Genomic DNA, 18,286 nt, shown 5'->3' on the forward strand with positions numbered 1-18,286 from the left:
TGTAATTCTGTATAATTACAATGTATAAGAACAAATATAGGATAACTAATTATTATATCTTTTTTACCACTACACTTTCAGATTCTAAAGAACATTTTTTGTGCTCTCTATGTAGGCGATGGCTCTGCATATTCTTGGCTGGAAAAACACATTCTGAAGTACATACTTTTCAGTTAGTTCAAGGGTGAGTCTCTGAACCTTGGTTTTTTTATTGAGGCTGTCCAGAAGGCATTTTCACCTTGTCTTTCCCCAGTATAATTACTGTTATTATCACTAGGTGAGACATAAACTATTTTTGATTGAAGTGCAATTAATATCAATGTTTAGCATATAGAAGACTATATAGAAACATTTTTATGATTGTATTCATGTGCTAACAACTGAAGAAAATGGAATATACCATCATAATTTAATTTTTAAAAACATGCTATGGATTTGCTTAGGGACTAAGCATTTTCAAAAGCCAAGAATATTTTAATAAAACAACTATATTTTGTATAGGCAATAATTTTTCTTCAGTATTTTTTCATAAATGGTCAGTTGAATAATATTTTCTGGATTCATCTGAGTTTATCTTCAAGTTAACTTGTATAAAGTAATGAGTAATGAGTTCTCATTAGAAGAGGTCAAGATTTGAGCTTTGTCAGAACTTTGGGCAGAACGACACATTTGATGAAATCTGCAACAAGTCTAACATTCAATTATTCATGTTTCAGTAAAGTTGTGAATTTCAAAATGGTATCCTTAAAGGGAAATAACAATTATTTTGTGAATAGCTTCACTTTTTAACATTAAAAATTAAAAGAATAAACTTACACAGTGACTTCTTGGTTAAAGTAATCCTACTTCTTTTTTCACTTCAAATTTTCCTTTTACATGTTACAATAAATTTTTAAATGTATGATATGATAAAACAGTCAATTCATTGCATTTCACATTTCTTGCTTGAAAATGTGTCTTTTAAAGAAGGTATTGCAGGGGCGCCTGGGTGGCGCAGTCGGTTAAGCGTCCGACCTCAGCCAGGTCAGGATCTCGCGATCCGTGAGTTCGAGCCCCGCGTCGGGCTCTGGGCTGATGGCTCAGAGCCTGGAGCTTGTTTCCGATTCTGTGTCTCCCTCTCTCTCTCTGCCCCTCCCCCATTAATGCTCTGTCTCTCTCTGTCCCAAAAATAAATAAACGTTGGAAAAAAAAAAAAGGAAGGTATTGCAGGGAAACATTGCTTATCTACAAAACAAAAAGGCAACAATATACGTAATAAATGATCAACTCAAATTCAGGATGCTGGCTGTTTCTTGGGGAAAATTACCACCATTTGCTCTCCAGGAGAGGTAATGGTAAATATTTTCCATGATTAGATATATTTGACAAGTATTATGGTGGAACTAGGTAGTATTGTTAATCATATTTTGAAGAGGAAAGAAACCAACACATTCTGCACTAATAAATTTCACCATCATGTAAAAAATAAAACTTGATATCTTATGAAGCTTCAGGGACTCTGCCCCTACTAGGTGTGATGGAATTGATCAGCTCTCTGTGATTATGCCCTCTTCCCAGTTACATTAACTTTCTTGTTCCCCCGTGGGTCCAAATTAGCCATATCAAGCTATATTTGCTCCCTGGGTGATTCATAGTCCCCATTGATCATCAACTTTCTCACAGTTAAATGCACCAAAAGCCCAAGATGCCATGGCTCATTATTGGGAAATGATGCATTATTCAAAGCAAACGTTTCAATGTGCTTTGTCAACCTCAGACAATGAACTGGACTCAGAAAGCATGGCTTGAAATCCCATTTTTACCACTTATTTGTCAGGTTTCAGCAAATCATTTTAGTTGTCACTCAAAATCCTTTGTGGGATGCATGGTGTCAATAGTGAAAACATAAATGTATTTCTCTGAAAGACAACTTGCTTTTACCCAAATCAGATTTAACATATAGCTGTGTTGTGAAGATTAAATGAGGTAATACATGTGAAAGTGCTTGGTAAATACCAAGGTACTCCACAAATAAGAGCTATTGTCTCTATTTTTCTTTTTTCTTTTCATTTCTCACTAACCAGAGTTTCTGTCACTCACTTCAAAACATCGTATTTCCTTTCATTATCTCTTCATTATTAAATGTTATCCTTTTTGGAGATGATAAATATCTTTCAGAAAAGATGACACTTCGGTTGTAAAATAATTCCAATCACAAAATGAACCAACTTTCAGTGAAATAAGTGAACCCAGTGGCATGCTGTGGGTTAAATACCTGATACTTGTAAAGAAATAGTATTCAGTTTTTTTGCAAAGGATTTGCCACCAGAACACTGGGGTCTTGAAAACCACCGCTAAACCTAAACCAAAATGGTAAAGGAAAAAACTCATATCAATATTGTCGTCATTGGACACGTAGATTCAGGCATGTCTACCACTACTGGTCATCTGATCTACAAATGTGGCGGGATTGAGAAACGAACTATTGAAAAATTTGAGAAGGAGGCTGCTGAGATGCAACAGGGCTCCTTCAAGTATGCCTGGGTCTTGGATAAACTGAAAGTCGAACGTGAACGTGGTATCATGGTATCACCATTGATATCTTCCTGTGGAAATTCGAGAGCATCAAGTACTATGTGACCATCATTGATGCCCCAGAACACAGAGACTTTATCAAAAATATGATTACAGGCACATCTCAGGCTGACTGTGCTATCCTGATCGTTGCTGCTGGTGTTGGTGAATTTTGAAGCAGGTATCTCCAAGAATGAGCAGACCTGTGAGCATGCCCTTCTGGCTTACACACTGGGTGTAAAACAACTTATTGTGGGTGTTAACAAAATGGATTCCACTGAGCCACAAGAGCCAGAAGAGATACAAGGAAATCGTTAAAGAAGTCAGCACCTACATTAAGAAAATTGGCTACAACCCCGACACAGTAGCATTTGTGCCAATTTCTGGTTGGAATGGTGACAACATGCTAGAGCCCAGTGCTAACATGCCTTGGTTCAAGGGATGGAAAGTCACCCATAAAGATGGCAATTCCAGTGGAACCACACTGCTTGAAGCTCTGGATTGCATTCTGCCACCTACTCGTCCAATTGACAAGCCTTTGCATCTGCCCCCCAGGATGTCTACAAAATTGGTGGTATTGGTACTGTCCCTGTGGGTCGAGTGGAGACCAGTGTTCTTAAGCCAGGCATGGTGGTCACTTTTGATCCAGTCAATGTTACAACTGAAGTAGAGTCTGTTGAAATGGACCATGAAGCTTTGAGTGAGGCTCTACCTGGGGACAATGTGGGCTTCAATGTCAAGAACGTATCTGTCAAAGATGTTCGTCGTGGCAATGTGGCTGGTGAGAGAAAAAATGACCCACTAATGGAAGCAGCTGGCTTCACAGCTGAGGTGATTATCCTGAACCATCCAGGCCAAATCAGTACTGGATATGCACCTATGCTGGACTGTCACACAGTTCACATTGCCTGCAAGTTCGCTGAGCCGAAGGAGAAGATTGACTGTCGTTCTGGAAAAAAGCTGGAATATGGTCCCAAGTTCTTGAAATCTGGTGATGCTGCCATCGTTGATATGGTTCCTGGCAAGTCCATGTGTGTTGGGAACTTCTCTGGCTATCCTCCTCTGGACCATTTTGCTATTCGTGACATGAGACAGATGGTTGCTGTGGGTGTCATCAAAGCAGTGGACAAGAAAGCAGCTGGAGCTGGCAAGGTCACCAAGTCTGCCCAGAAAGCTCAGAAGGCTAAATGAATATTATCCCCAATACCTGCCACCCGAGTCTTAATCAGTGGTAGAACAGTCTCAGAACTGTTTGTGCCAATTGGCCATTTACATTTAATAGTAAAAGACTGGTTAATGATAACAATGCATCGTAAAACCTTCAGAAGGAAAGGAGAATGTTTTGTGGGCCATTTGTTTTCTTGTGTGTGTGGCAGTTTTAAGTTATTAGTTTTTAAAACCAGTACTTTTTAATGGAAATAACTTTGACCAAAAATCTGTCACAGAATTTTGAGACCCATTAAAACAAAAGTTTAATGAGGAATAAAAAAATAGTATTCACAATAGATTCCCATAGGAAATAGAAATATTTATAAGTTTTGGGATCATTTATTATGGAAGATTGAGACTGCTAAGTTATTTAATGTTTTTCTTACTCTGAACCTGATTATTTTTGTATATTTAGGTTTTGACTTAGATATAAATCATATTTGTTCAGTTTACTATTAATATGCATAATATTTTTCAATTTCTCTTTAAAATCAGAAAACAAAAATGTGTAAATGAAGTCCCTCAAATGATGGAAAATAGAGATACTAACAGATTATCATAGAAATGAGGAAAGGCTCAGGATTAGAGGGGTCACAAGAATAAAATAAAAATGATTTTCAAACTATAGACTTTACCAACCTTGAAAGTATGTGGTATTAGCCCATTTGATAACAAAGTTTGTCTTTTTTTGGTAGAAGTAGGTTTTTTTTTTTTTTTTTCTAAAAATTTTTTTTTTTTTCAACATTTATTTTTGGGACAGAGAGAAACTGAGCATGAACGGGGGAGTGGCAGAGAGAGAGGGAGACACAGAATCGGAAACAGGCTCCAGGCTCCGAGCCATCAGCCCAGAGCCTGACGCGGGGCTCGAACTCACGGACCGCGAGATCGTGACCTGGCTGAAGTCGGACGCTTAACCGACTGCGCCACCCAGGCGCCCCAGTAGAAGTAGGTTTTAACAAGAATGTCTCAGTGACAAGGTAAAGATGTTATTCTAACAGACTAAACGAAATTAGAATATGCCATCCTCTGGTATTTGAATAAAGGACACATGTATATGTGTTCCATATATGTGTTTATGTACAAAGGGATACAAAATAATAGTGCGTGTAACAAGGTGGTCACAAATAAGTTGTTAGATACTAAGGGAGCAAGCATACTGCATGATTTTTGCATACTCCAATTGTCTTTGCACACTGCAATGTAAAATATGGATGCTCAATAAATACTTCTTTGCTGATGGCACAGTGCCTAAAAAACAAGAATAGGCCATTTCCCATGTGTGAAACCTGGCATAATTTAAATATGAAAATATTTTAAAGTAATTTTAACTTCTTGAGTACTAAATTATAAAGCAGTGGGAGTGTTTTTCTTTATTTCTGAAATCATCCTAATCTTATATTGAGTGCTTTGTACTTGAGGATGTATCTTATTTTTTAGTAACTTTAGCAAGATCTAATTGGCATAAAATAACTTGCATATACTAAATGTGTAAATTGTGATACATTTTGACAAATGAATATACCCATGAAATTTTATCTACATCCATGAAACAAATAGAGATAATAAATGTACCATCATTTCCAAAAGGGTTATCAAAACTTTTTGTAATCTGCTCCTCTATTCTGTTCATTTTATCCATTGGTCTATCTTTATGACAATGACACACTGTCTTATTACTGTGGTTTTGCAAGTCTTGTTGAGCTTCTTGGAACTCTGGGTTTATAGTTGTCATCAAATTTGGAAAATGTTCAGCCAATATTTCTTCAAACGCTGTGTCTGCTCCTCTACCTCTGTCCCCCATCAGGGACCACAGCTACACATCTTCGGCCACTTAAAATCACCCACAACTCACTGATGCTCTGTTTTGTGTGTGTGTGTGTGTGTGTGTGTGTGTGTGTGTGTGTGTTTAAAGTTTATTTGAGAGGGGGAAGAAGGGGGGAGGGGCAGACAGAGAGGGGGAAGAGAGAAATCCAAGCACATGCCCCACAGTCAGCTCAGAGCCTGATGTGGGGCTGGAACTCAGGCACTGTGAGATCATGACCTGAGCCAAAATCAAGAGTTGGACATTTAACCGACTGAGCCACCCAGGTGCCCCTCTCTGTTTATTTCTTAATTTTCACTTCTCTCTGTGTTTGGATTTTGAAAGATGCTACTGATATGTTTTCAGCTCACTAATTTATTCTGCAGTATATATTCTCTTTTTAATCCCAGCCCATGTATTTTTCATGCAAAACATGATAAATTTCATTTCTAGAAGTTTGATTTGGGTCATGTTATTATTTTTGTGTCCCTACTTAACTTTCTAAAAATGTGGAGCACCATTAAAAGGGCTGTTATGTTTTTGTCAGCTAATTGTAACTGACAAAATTCAGCTAATTCTAACATCTTTATCAGTTGTGGGTCTGTTTTGATTTTTCCCATTATAGATATTATTTCCCTGCTCCTTTACATGCCAGGTTATTAGAAGTCAAATATTGTAAATTTTTACCTTTTTGACTGGATATTTTTGCATTCTTATAAATATACTTGAACTTTCTCCCTTCTGCGGATACAGTTAATTTACTTAAGAGTTTGATACTTTGGGTCTTGTTTTTTTGTCTTTTAGGAGGGGCAGACCAGTATTTTGTCTATATTGATTATTCTGAGGACTCTATCCAATTCCCTATGAACTGTGAAGTTTTTTAGTCTGGCGGGTGAGAATAGGCACTATTGCTGGCTGTGTGTACCTGTTGGGCACAGTCACATCTAATCCTTTCAGTTGGTTCTTGCCTGCCTGAAATTGATTCCTCATACACATGCCTTCAGCAGTATTCAGCTGAATAATGAGAAAGACCTTCTGCAGATGTCCAGTGTTCTCTTTTTGTGCATTTCCCTCTTTGGTACACTATCTGGAGAACTTCCCAAACACTCACTCTGCCCACAAGTCTCAGCTCTTCTAGGCTCTGCCGGGGTTTCTTTTTCCTGAACAACTTGAAAACTCTTTCAAGACAGTAAATTGAGGCAATCATATGGTTCACTTGGTTTGTTTCTGAGCTGTCTCAGATCTCTGCACCACACTGCCCAGTGCAATTGAATTGCCAACCTTTGTTTCACTTATTTTGTGTTTTGGTTGTTTCAAGTAAGAGGATGTATCTGGTCCTTGTTATTCCATCTGGGTGGAAATGGAAGTCAGATATGTTTTTAAACAAAATTTGCAATAAAGAAAAATAGAAAAATAATAAATAAGAATAAAAATCGCATTGAAAGAGATGTTTTTTTGAAATTATAAATCACATATAGTTAAATGTAAACAATTCCTGCAGACTTCCCTGGAATTATGATACTTCTCAAAATCACTTAAGAACTACTGAGCTAATACAAAAAGCATAGATTCACTATGATGCAGTTTCTCTTGAGATGGACAGCTCATCCCTTACTTGGTATTTGGGAATATAGTTGTGTTCACGTAACCAATGAAGCAACTATCTTCATATCTGAACTGACTCAGACTTGAGAAGAATGACATTTTTCAGAGAAAGAAGATAATTTACTTGAGCAGTCAATCAACTTAATATCAAGACTAAATTAAGGGTTTTTTGGGGGGAGGGGAGGTTATTGAGGAGCTAAAATGATAGTGAATTTACTTGAGAAAAAGTTTGTGTGATACATCTAAATGTTGCTATAAAGAAAGTAAATGAGTTTTATTGAGTTTTGTTGATCCCAAATTTTTAAACACCAAAAAGGAAATGAAAAAAAAAAAGGAAAAAAAGAAAAGAAAAAATATTGCATATATACAACTCAATTCAAATATAACACATATGTAGTAAATGTTTATTCAGTTTTTAAAAATATTTATTCATAATTTATTTTAAAAATAATTGTAAACTGCTTTATTAGTAATTTTTTAGAAAAAATTTTTTACATTTTTAGGGATCTCTTTGGGTCTGTTTAAATGTCATTCATTTCATTGAAAATAAGCTTTATCGATGAATTTGATAGCATATATATCTCACTTTAAAAGTGTACACATTGCAATTTTTTAATGTTTTATAATTTTTTAATTGAGAATTCAAAGAGAATCTCAGAAAGAATGACAAAAGAAAGCTTTCAGAAAAATTTCCATTTCCAGGCAGTAGTAATCAGTAATGAGTCTTTTTATAAACATATTCTATGCCACACAACACCTGTAAAGAAAGCATACTAGAAACATTAAGTATCTGGAAACAGGAAAATTATTTCCACTGATGGGCAGTTGAAATGCACCAGGAAGACAGCGAGAGTAATGGTGTAGTATTTCTGTATTTATTTTGACAAATCTATGACAGCACCATTCTATTCCTTGATAGACAAACATAATCTTTGAAATATATTTGGAGATTCCTTGCACTTCAGCTTGTTTCTTTCAAGGCTTCCTTTGATCACAAGCCAAACCCAGCTGAATGAAAAACAATGTCTATTGTTCCTTGTTTATCATAGCTAACCTAGTTACCTTATCATTTATTACTGGATTTTGATTTGTATTTGAAAGAACATTAACAGAAGCTTTAAACAGGCATTGTATGGTATGGTCTGCTCATTCTGTTTTGAATCTTACCATCCATTTATTAGCACTGCAATAATTATTGTTCTTATTAAGAATAACAATGCAAATGTTCTTATCCTATTAAATTTCAATTTTTCTAGAAGTCAAAAAATGCCCTGAGCACCATCATATCCATAAGCCCTAGTATCACCACATTAAATGGGTCAAAATTCTCTGCTTTTATAATTCCTCCATAGGTTTTCAGTTACGTTGAAAATAACACAGCATATTGTTTTCTCGCAATTGTTTGCAGCACAAAAAGAATTGTGAATGCACATCTAATGAAATCCATATATTAGAATTCTTGCCACTTCTATACAGCAAAAGTACCAAATTTACTCTAAATTTTTTTATTCAGCAGAAAGAACATTACAAAATACGGTTTCTGGGATATGATTCATGTATGCTAGCAGTATTAATTCAGGATGGGAAAGTAATTGCATCTCCTATCTCAATATTAATATTTTGTGATTTGTATTCATACCTAACCTAGAGAAATCAAAATGTACTATAACCACATATGTAGAAATCTACTGTCTCTAAAAATAAAGACCCAGGCCAAAGACTTTATACAAAACCATGTGTATATGTGTGTGTGTGTGTGTGTGTGTGTGTGTGTATTTCAATAATGGTCTTTATTTTCTCTGTGGAAGTCAAATTTAAATCATGTATCAACAGAAAAATATAAATGAATAGATATTTTAGGCATGTTGAACATTATTATATACTTTGCATTATTAGATACTATGACTTATTGTGACTTTAGTTATCAACCCTATACAAATATATCATTATACAAAGTAAGATATTTTAAAAATTAATCTTAACTCTGCCTTCCGATCCAGTTATAAGTAAGAATTTGCACCATACACACACACACACACACACACACACACACACACACACACACATATATGTATATATTCTTGCAGCTACCAAAAAAATTCATGAATTATAGATTTGCATGGTTTTAAAAATTGCTGTAAATAAGAACTATGACCACCCCTGGAAAAAGTAAAATGAAACAAAGAAACCAACCAACAAACAAAAAATACCACCTGAGACTTTCACTCTCTTTATAACAGCATAGCAAATCTGAGTTTTAGCTCTGAAAGAAAAATGTAAATTTAAAATGTAAATTTAACCTAAGTAGTTGTATAATTTTGGTGAGATGAAGTTTTGACTAAATTTGTATGAAGCATAATGTAATAAAAGTTCTAGAAGTTAAGGGGTACTGTGAACTGAAATGTGCCCCCTCCCCAAATTCATACATGGAAGACATCAGGTACAGGGACTTTAGGAGATAGTTAAGGTTAAGCAAGGTCATAAGGGTGAGTCCCTAATCCAAAATGAGTGTGGTGGCCTTCTAAGTAGAGGAAGAGAGGAAGAAATCTCCCTCTATCCATGTTAGGACACAGCAAGACCCTCAGTAAGCAAAGAGGAGAGCTCTCACTAGAACACAACCATACTGGCCTCCTGATCTCAGACTTCCAAACTTCAGAACTCTGAATAAATACATATCTATTGTTTAAACCGTCCAGTACATGGTATTTTGTTAAGAAAGCCTGAGCTGACCAAGACAATGGGTGACACCATATATTTAAAAGCTCCTTTGTCATTAGCTAAGACACCCAATAATGCGTGTGCTCATCTGAGGATATTTAGTCTAATGAATATTTGAAAACTACTCTGTCACTGACTGGATGTGTGAGCAGGGATACATCATTTAAATACTTTACGTCTATATTTTGCATATTTAAATTAGGAATTGTCAAAACAGGTCATGGACTTCTTATGAAAACAGTCATATGCCTATTTAGTCCACAGACATGTTGGTTGTAATATGGCTTCTTAGCCTCATGGCAACAGCTTAAGGCCACTGTTGCATCCAAAGCCCATAGAAGAAATCCTGGTGAAGATTATTTCAGAGATTTATATCTAAGATTAAATTTAATTAACATTATATTTTGTTCTTAATATAATACAAAATATGGAACTGAGTCATCTCAGTGAATTATATAAAACCTATATTCTTTCTCAACTTGCCTACTAATCTAGCAATTTATTTGAATAAAAGCCATGTCAAATTATTTAACAAAGATCACTGCATAACAAAGATCATAATTCCCCAGTGCAGCACCTTCAACTTCTCTCAAACTATTTATTTTTTAAAAAGTACTTGTTACTCCATATTTTTCTACATGTAAATGAAGACTATTGAGTCCATAAATATAATTTCTTGTGATAGAATACTTTTCCATTTTCCTCTTTTAATCACGTTTTTTTCCCCTCTATTGAAATCAAATTTAAACCATGCACCAGCAGAACAATATGAATGAATGGGTATTATTAGGCATGTTGGACATCATTAGACACTTTGACTTTATTATGACTTCGGTTATCATCAACCCAAGGAAATAGATCACTACACAAAGTAGAGATACTTTAAAAATTAATCATAACCTTGACTCCAACCCAGCTATAAGTAAGGATTTGCACTATTATTTTTTGTATTATGTGCAGGTACAATTTTATCCATTTGTCTTATTGTAGCCTTTTAAATTTGCAGAGCCACACCACTCTGCAGCATTTACAGCACCGTGCACAACTGGGGACTTAAGTAGCTATTCCTGCTGCTGCTGCTACTAGTAATAATGATGATTTTATTTGAAGATAGTTCAGGCCACACATCTAACTGCAAAATTGGAGCATGAAAATCCTCCGAAATTTTACGCTAAAGCAAAGGATGAAATACAAATTATGTAAGGTTTGCCTTTGTCTACAGTTTCCTTGTGGCAATCGTCTGCTCTATGAAAAATCTTTAAGGTCTTTTCATGATAGAATGCCTTTATGACAGCCCATTAATCCATCATTTCTATCTTTGTACTGTCTTCCTGTTTCCCAAATCATTTCTAAATCCTGATGAAAACAACATTTCATCTGACAGGTTTCCAGAGGAAATCACACACATGTTTTCTGTGCACATATACTCAAACACACAGAGCACAATTTATGGAGGCAGAGTTGTTCTGCGAGTTTGGTGGCTCTGAAACAAAGTTAGATTCACTTATCAATTCACAGTCCATCATCTTCTACCAGTCACTGAAGTTCAGGGCTGAACACTGCGTGAGTTACTTGTCATTTGGACCAAGAAAGAAATAAGAAATGATGTAAACCGATTTCCCTTGACAGGAGAGACACAGATGGAGACGACGTGTGGACCATATTGTCTGCTTTCGGGTCATCCCTGAAGCCATTAGCTATCATAATGATGAAACTGGAGTTATTTATTTCCCCACGATTTTCTGATGTGGCAAAAACAGTATCACATTGGGGGCCTGAGTTTTCCTCTGAGAGGTTGTGTTGTCCTTGAGAAGAAACAATACATATGAAAGAATAATTTTAGAGTGTAGAAGTACAAAATTATAAATTAGAAAAAAGAGACATTATGCAAGTTAAACAAATATTAAGGTTAATATCACGTAAAATTAGACTTTTCATACTGATATATTTATAAAGGATATAAGCTTTTCTTGGGGTTCTTAACTTCTGGCACTTTTAGTTAATTCATTTTTATTTCAGACCATTATTTGAAATCTTCTATTCATGTATTCTGTTGGTCAGACAGTGAACAAGCATTTCACTGTACCAGGGCTGATGATATGCCAGAAAACAAAACAGATCAAAAAGAAGAGAAAAAAATACCTGCCCTGAAAGAGCCTGGTTTTAGTAAAGGAAACAGGCAGTAAAAGGTGAGCATGAATCCATCATATGAGTGTTGAAAGATGAAAAGTGTTACTAAGGAATTGAAATACTGGCCAGGAAAGGGGGGGGGGGTGGTGAGAGGAAGGTGAGGGGTAGAATTGTAAGTCCATGAGGTTGTCAAGAGAAGCCTCCCTGAAAACATGACACCTGAGCAAAGTTCTAAAGTAAGAAGTTAATCATACGAATGCCTGGAGTAAGTGTTTTTGGGGAGGAAGAAAAATCCATACAAAGGCCATGAGGTAAGGGCATGCTGGACTTACACATGAAACAGCTGCAAGAGGAGTGTGGTTGAACAAAGTAAAGAAGAGATAGAGTATAGGAGATGAGAGCACAGAAACACCAAGGCAACATCAGAAAGGGCTTTTTAAGACATGATAAGGAATGTGGCTTCTAGTCTTAAGGAGGAGCCATTGCCAGAGCTTGAGCAGATAGTAACATAATCTGACTTAAAAAAAAAAATTAAATCCAAGTTAGTTAACATATAGTGTAATAATGACTTCAGGAATAGAATTTAGTGATTCATCACTTACATATAACACCCAATGCTCATCCCCATAAGTGCCTTCCTTAATGCCCATCACCCCGTTAGCCCATCCCCAGACCCAACACCCCTCCAGCAACTCAGAGTTTGTTCTCTGTATTTAAGAGTCTCTTATGGTTTCCCTCCCTCTCTGTTTTTATCTTATTTTTCCTTCCCTTCCCCTATGTTCATCTGGGTTTTTTTCTTATTTATTTTTTTAACGTTTATTTATTTGAGAGAGAGAGAGTAAGACAGAGCATGAGCGGGAGAGGGCCAGAGAGAGGGAGACACAGAATCGGAAGCAAGCTCCAGGCTCTGAGCTGTCAGCACAGAGCCTGACACAGGGCCCAAATCACGAACTGTGAGAACATGACCTGAGCCGAAGTCATGACTGAGCCACCCAGGCGCCCCATCTGTTTTTTTTTTTCTTAAATTCCGCATATGAGTGAAATCATATGATAATTTGTCTTTCTCTGACTGACTTCTTTCACTTAGCCTAATACATTCTAGTTCCAGCCATGCTGTTGCAAATGACAAGATTTCATTCTTTTTGATCACTAAGTAATATTCTATTGTATATCTATACACCACATCTTCTTTATCCATTCGTCAGTTGATGGACATTTTGGCTCTTTCCATAATTTGGCTATTGTTGATAATGCTGCTATAGACATTGGAGTATGTGTGCCCCTTTGAATCAGCAGTTTTGTATCCTTTGGATAAATAACCTAGCAGTGCAATTGCTAGGTTGTAGGGTAACCCTATTTTTGATTTTTTGAGAAACCCCCATACTGTTCTCCAGGGTGGCTGTGCCAGTTTGCATTTCCACCAACAGTGCCAGAGTGTTTCCTTTTCTCCATATCCTTGCTAACATCTGTTATTTCCTGAGTTCTTAACTTTCTTTTTAGGCAATCAAAAAAGGGTGGGGTGGGAGTCAGGAATTCCATTGGGAGGGTTCTCAATACCCCATGCTGAAGAAAATGGGCATTGCATAAAGATGTGAACAAACACAGTCTGTGCTCTTAAGGCATTCTTTGTAGAAAACTCAGGCCCACGAACATGTAATTGCTGATAGACTATTACATGTAATAACTAGCAAGTGTGCTTAAACCAGATATTGGCACAAAGAAGGAATGATCAACTGTGACTGGGTGGTTGATCAGTGAGATTGAGTTCCTCATGAAAAGGGAAACAAAACTCTTCCTCTTTTGAAAATTATATTTGCATCACACAAACTAAATTTGACTTTTGTCAAAGAGTACATCAATCTCCTCAAATATTAAATCAAAATATGCTACTATATCCCCTGGAAAGGTGAACATCAGATTGCATAATTTGGAAACTGCTAAAGGTAGTGGTTTTATTTTTTTCTAACAGTTCATTTGGTTCTAAAGGTTTGTTAAAGTAAACAAAAGCAAAAACAAAAAGAAACCCTTAGCTATCTATATTCAAGAGATATCTTTTCAAATGCAAAGCTTTAGACCTACTATAAAGGCAAAAGGCCCTATTTTCTCTTATTTTTTTACATATTTTCCCTTTGTCATTTGAGGTCTTTTTCTTCTTCTTGAGTAGCATCAAAATCCATACCAATAATTCAGACTTGCAAATATTTACAGAAGATTAAGCAGGCTGTAGGAGATGTCAACCAACCCACATTTCACAGGAGGGAAACAGATTGTAAAGAATATAAATTTCATGAATTATTACTTATTGTAAGTCACCATTGAAAGGGCTCCATAATTCATTGGTTTCTTATTGAGAAGGTATTCATTCAACCACAATAGATGCTAATGTGTTGAACTACAAAAGTCAAGAGCTGTTTGGTGGTTTTCAAAATGTAAAACTGAAAGAAATAAATTAAAATCAATTGTGTTTTATTTTCAATTAATGATATCCATCTTCAACGTGTCTAATTATTTTAATGTGGATAAGGTTACATTATAAATTATATAATATCCATAAAATATATCTAGTATAAATTATAAAGTAGTATAAAACCAACATGTTAGATTTACCTATGACTCTTATTTCCAAGCACTCAAAATAACATCCATAACATCATTGGTTCTGAAAGATGGTAAATACAACTTATGGAAAGCATCTATCCTAGATATCAAATACAAAATTCTCAGAATCACAAAAGCTTCCATGTATATATTATCAATATATTTGTTTATATAAATGTGCATTATTATGAATTTATATAGACAATATTTATACATAAGTAACTATAAATATAACATATATGTATAATAGGTATTTGTATCAATGTATAATTAAATCTAATATTCAGGTACATATGAAAATATTTCCTTTATCATTTATTTACTTTGAGTATAATTTGTGATTTTTCTAATAGCAAGAAATTGGAATTTTGTTTTTCCACTCAGACAAAAATAATGAAATGACAATAGGTTATTAAACATCATCATGCATACAAATAATTTTCAGTGGTAAAGTGGTCTCACTTGTCATTAGCTGCCTTGAAATAGTCAATCACATGGTCTACTAACATAAAGCCTTATTCTCAGTTAATAAAGTTCAGAGTAGCTATAGTGATCTTATAGGTATTAAGTCCAAATAAGACTGAGGAAAAATAAACTGTTTCCATGGAAAGAAACATTGGTTCTGAAAATCCTTATCACATGCATCCATCTTCAGGTAAATACATAGTTAACATAATCTGCTTGGGGTAATGGCTGTTCACAGATTTTTTCTTTCTTTTTTTTTTTAATGTTTTTATTTTTTAAGGAGAGAGAGACAGAATGTGAGCAGGTAGGGACAGAGAGAGAGGGAGACACAGAATCTGAAGCAAGCTCCAGGCTCTGAGCTGCCAGCACAGAGTCCAATGTGGGGCTTGAACCCATGTACCGTGATGTCATGACCTGAGCCAAAATTGGACACTTAACTGACTGAGCCACCCAGCCACCCCTGTTCACAGATTATTTAAAAATTCAATGTCCGATGCGAGAGTGAATATGATTCAAGCACCCCCCTACATATCATTCAGCATGGCTGGAGAGAGTAAACATCTTTCTAAATCACATCTTGACTGGAAAAAGACTAATCTTTCTAATTAGAAAGTAAATGTCTTTGCAACTTCATATCTGTGTCCTCTTGCATGATACTATCCACTTGCTCCATTCTATCTTTTTAATTTTTTTTAATTTTTTAATGTTTTTATTTATTTTTGAGAGAAACAGAGACAGAATGCGAGTGGGTTAAGGGAAGAGAAAGAGGGAGTCACAGAATCGGAAGCAGGCTCCAGGCTCTGAGTTGTCAGCACAGAGCTGGATGCAGGGCTCCAACTCACAAGCCATGAGATCATGACCTGAGCCCAAGTTGGACGCTCAACCGACTGAGCCACCCAGGCACCCCATTGCTCCATTCTATCTTTTAAAGGCTACCTTGAAAGGTCAGTTGAGAAAAACAAGTCTATTTGATTGGCATGAGAACTAAGATTAAGTAGTTGATTGATTAAGACTGCCTAGGGCTTCTGTTACCATTGAAATGGAAATTGTTATCAATAATACAAAACTGATAGCTAAATAGTACAGCCAACTTATTTCCATTAAGAAAGGTTCTTAATAAGATAGATATAAGAGATATAAACCAGAATACAGTTTTACTGTACTACCAGAATATATTTGTTTCAGTTCTGAATGTTGACAAATGGAAAAAAAAATCTATCTATCTGTCTATCTTTGATTTAACTATTTTTTCTGGCTTTCTTTTCATGATGGTAGCATTTAAAATTCTCCAAACTCCACATATTTATATTAGAACTTTTGATAGTTTGACAAAAAAAATCAAATTATTATTTAATGGATGTAGAGTTTCTGTTTGGGACGATAAGAAAGTTCTGGAAATTAATAATGGTGATAGCTGCACAACATTGCAGATGTACTTAATGACAGTTAATTTTACACTTAAAAATGGTTAAAATGGTAAAAAAAGAAAAAAGAAAAAAAGAATGTTTATATAAAGAAAGTAAGGTATATGCACAAATAAAATGCCAAAAAAATATTTTTCAGAACAAACCTTTTTTTTAAATTTTTTAACTTTTATTCATTTTTGAGAGACAGAGTGTGAGAGGGGAGGGGCAGAGAGAGAGGAAGACAGAATCTGAAGCAGGCTTCAGGTTCTGAGCTATCAGTACAGAGCCCTACGCAAGGCTCAAACTCTTGTACTGCTACACCATGACCTGAGCCCAAGTCGGACGTTCAACCGAATCCACCCAGGTGCCCCTCAAAAACTTTCTAATCTCCTCTACGAATGCCTGTTTAAACTTAAGAAAGCATAAAATGGAAACAAAAATTACTTCTTTCTTTGCCTTTGCATTTATTTATCATTAACAGAAATGTTCTTTTATTTGTAATATGTGTTAGCTTTCCTGGGGTGTATTTAGAGATGCTGACATTTATATTAGCCCTGAATGCAGAAATGGAGTGAAAGAGGCGCACCTGGGTGGCTCAGTTGGCTAAGTGTCCAACTTTTAATTTTGGTTCAGGTCATAGTCTCAGGTTCATGGGATCAAGCCATGTGTCGGGCTCTGTGTTGACCATGTGGTGCCTGCTTGGGATTCTCTCTCTTTACCTCTTGCCCCTCACAAAATAAATAAACAAACTTAAAGAAAAAGAAATATAGTGAAATAAAGAAAAGAAGAAAGAAGAGAGAGAGACAGAGAGGAAAAGAGAACAATATCTCCTGCTTTTCCTGACTCTTCATTGGTGACAGGAGCATTCTACTTTCAGATCAGGTAAAATTATTATTAAACAATTCTGCTTTGTAGACAATATTTGAAACATTTCTTAAGTATGGAAAGAATAGTTTTATATTTCTTAAACTAAGCACATTAATTAGTATAAGAGGACATTAGCACTTCAGTAATCTCTCTTGATTACTCTGAAAGGTTTTCCCACATATATCATCATCTAACAATAATTGAGAAGAAGACTTACAGGAAGTAGAGACATTAAAACCTGGGAGATATTAAGTGGCTTAAAAATAAAAAAGAAAGAAAGAAATTACTGGGATTAATTGTTTGCATGAGAAAAAGAGCAGTCTGATAACTACATCCAGGATAACCCAAAAGGTAAAAGCACATATATTCAAAACAATGTAGAAAAATATCAGAGTTCTTTCCTTAGTCCTTGAACTGCTTTACAGAAGAAAGATTAGAGAAAAAGTAATAGAGAGGTCAATGATCTAAGAAATATTGATGACATGTCTACTTTGCAAATAAAAACATTGCCCTTGACTGAAGGAACCTACCAACTATTTGGGTACCTGTGAAGTAAAAGATGTTCAACAACAACAGAATTGAATAATAAATTTTGTGAAATACAAGAACTGAAAAAATGCTAGCCATGAAAAAGTTCCCGGAGAACAATGCATTCTTGTTTAAGGTCTTCCTGTTGACTCGCTTCCCTTTTCCTTCTCCCCTACTTTCTTTTCCTGTCTATAGTTTTATAAAAAAAAAAAAAAAGAAAAAAGACCTTCACTTTCTCTGTGATAACATGGTACTAATATGAAAGTGGTATTAAAAAGCACAAATATATAGCTGCACCTCTGTGGCTCAGATGGTTAAGTGTCCAACTCTTGGTTTCAGCTCAGATCATGATCTCATGGTTCGTGAGATCAAGCCTCGTGTTGGGCTCCGCACTGACATTGTAGAA

The 18,286-nt window shown here is 35.5% G+C and overlaps 1 pseudogene; it reads left to right on the forward strand.

Moving 5' to 3' along the window:
• Positions 1-2,320: 2,320 nt before the first annotated feature.
• LOC122478397 lies at positions 2,321-4,032 on the forward strand (annotated as a pseudogene).
• The last annotated feature ends 14,254 nt before the right edge of the window (positions 4,033-18,286 follow it).

Source organism: Prionailurus bengalensis, chromosome B1 (assembly GCF_016509475.1).
Source record: "Prionailurus bengalensis isolate Pbe53 chromosome B1, Fcat_Pben_1.1_paternal_pri, whole genome shotgun sequence".
NCBI lineage: Eukaryota > Metazoa > Chordata > Mammalia > Carnivora > Felidae > Prionailurus > Prionailurus bengalensis.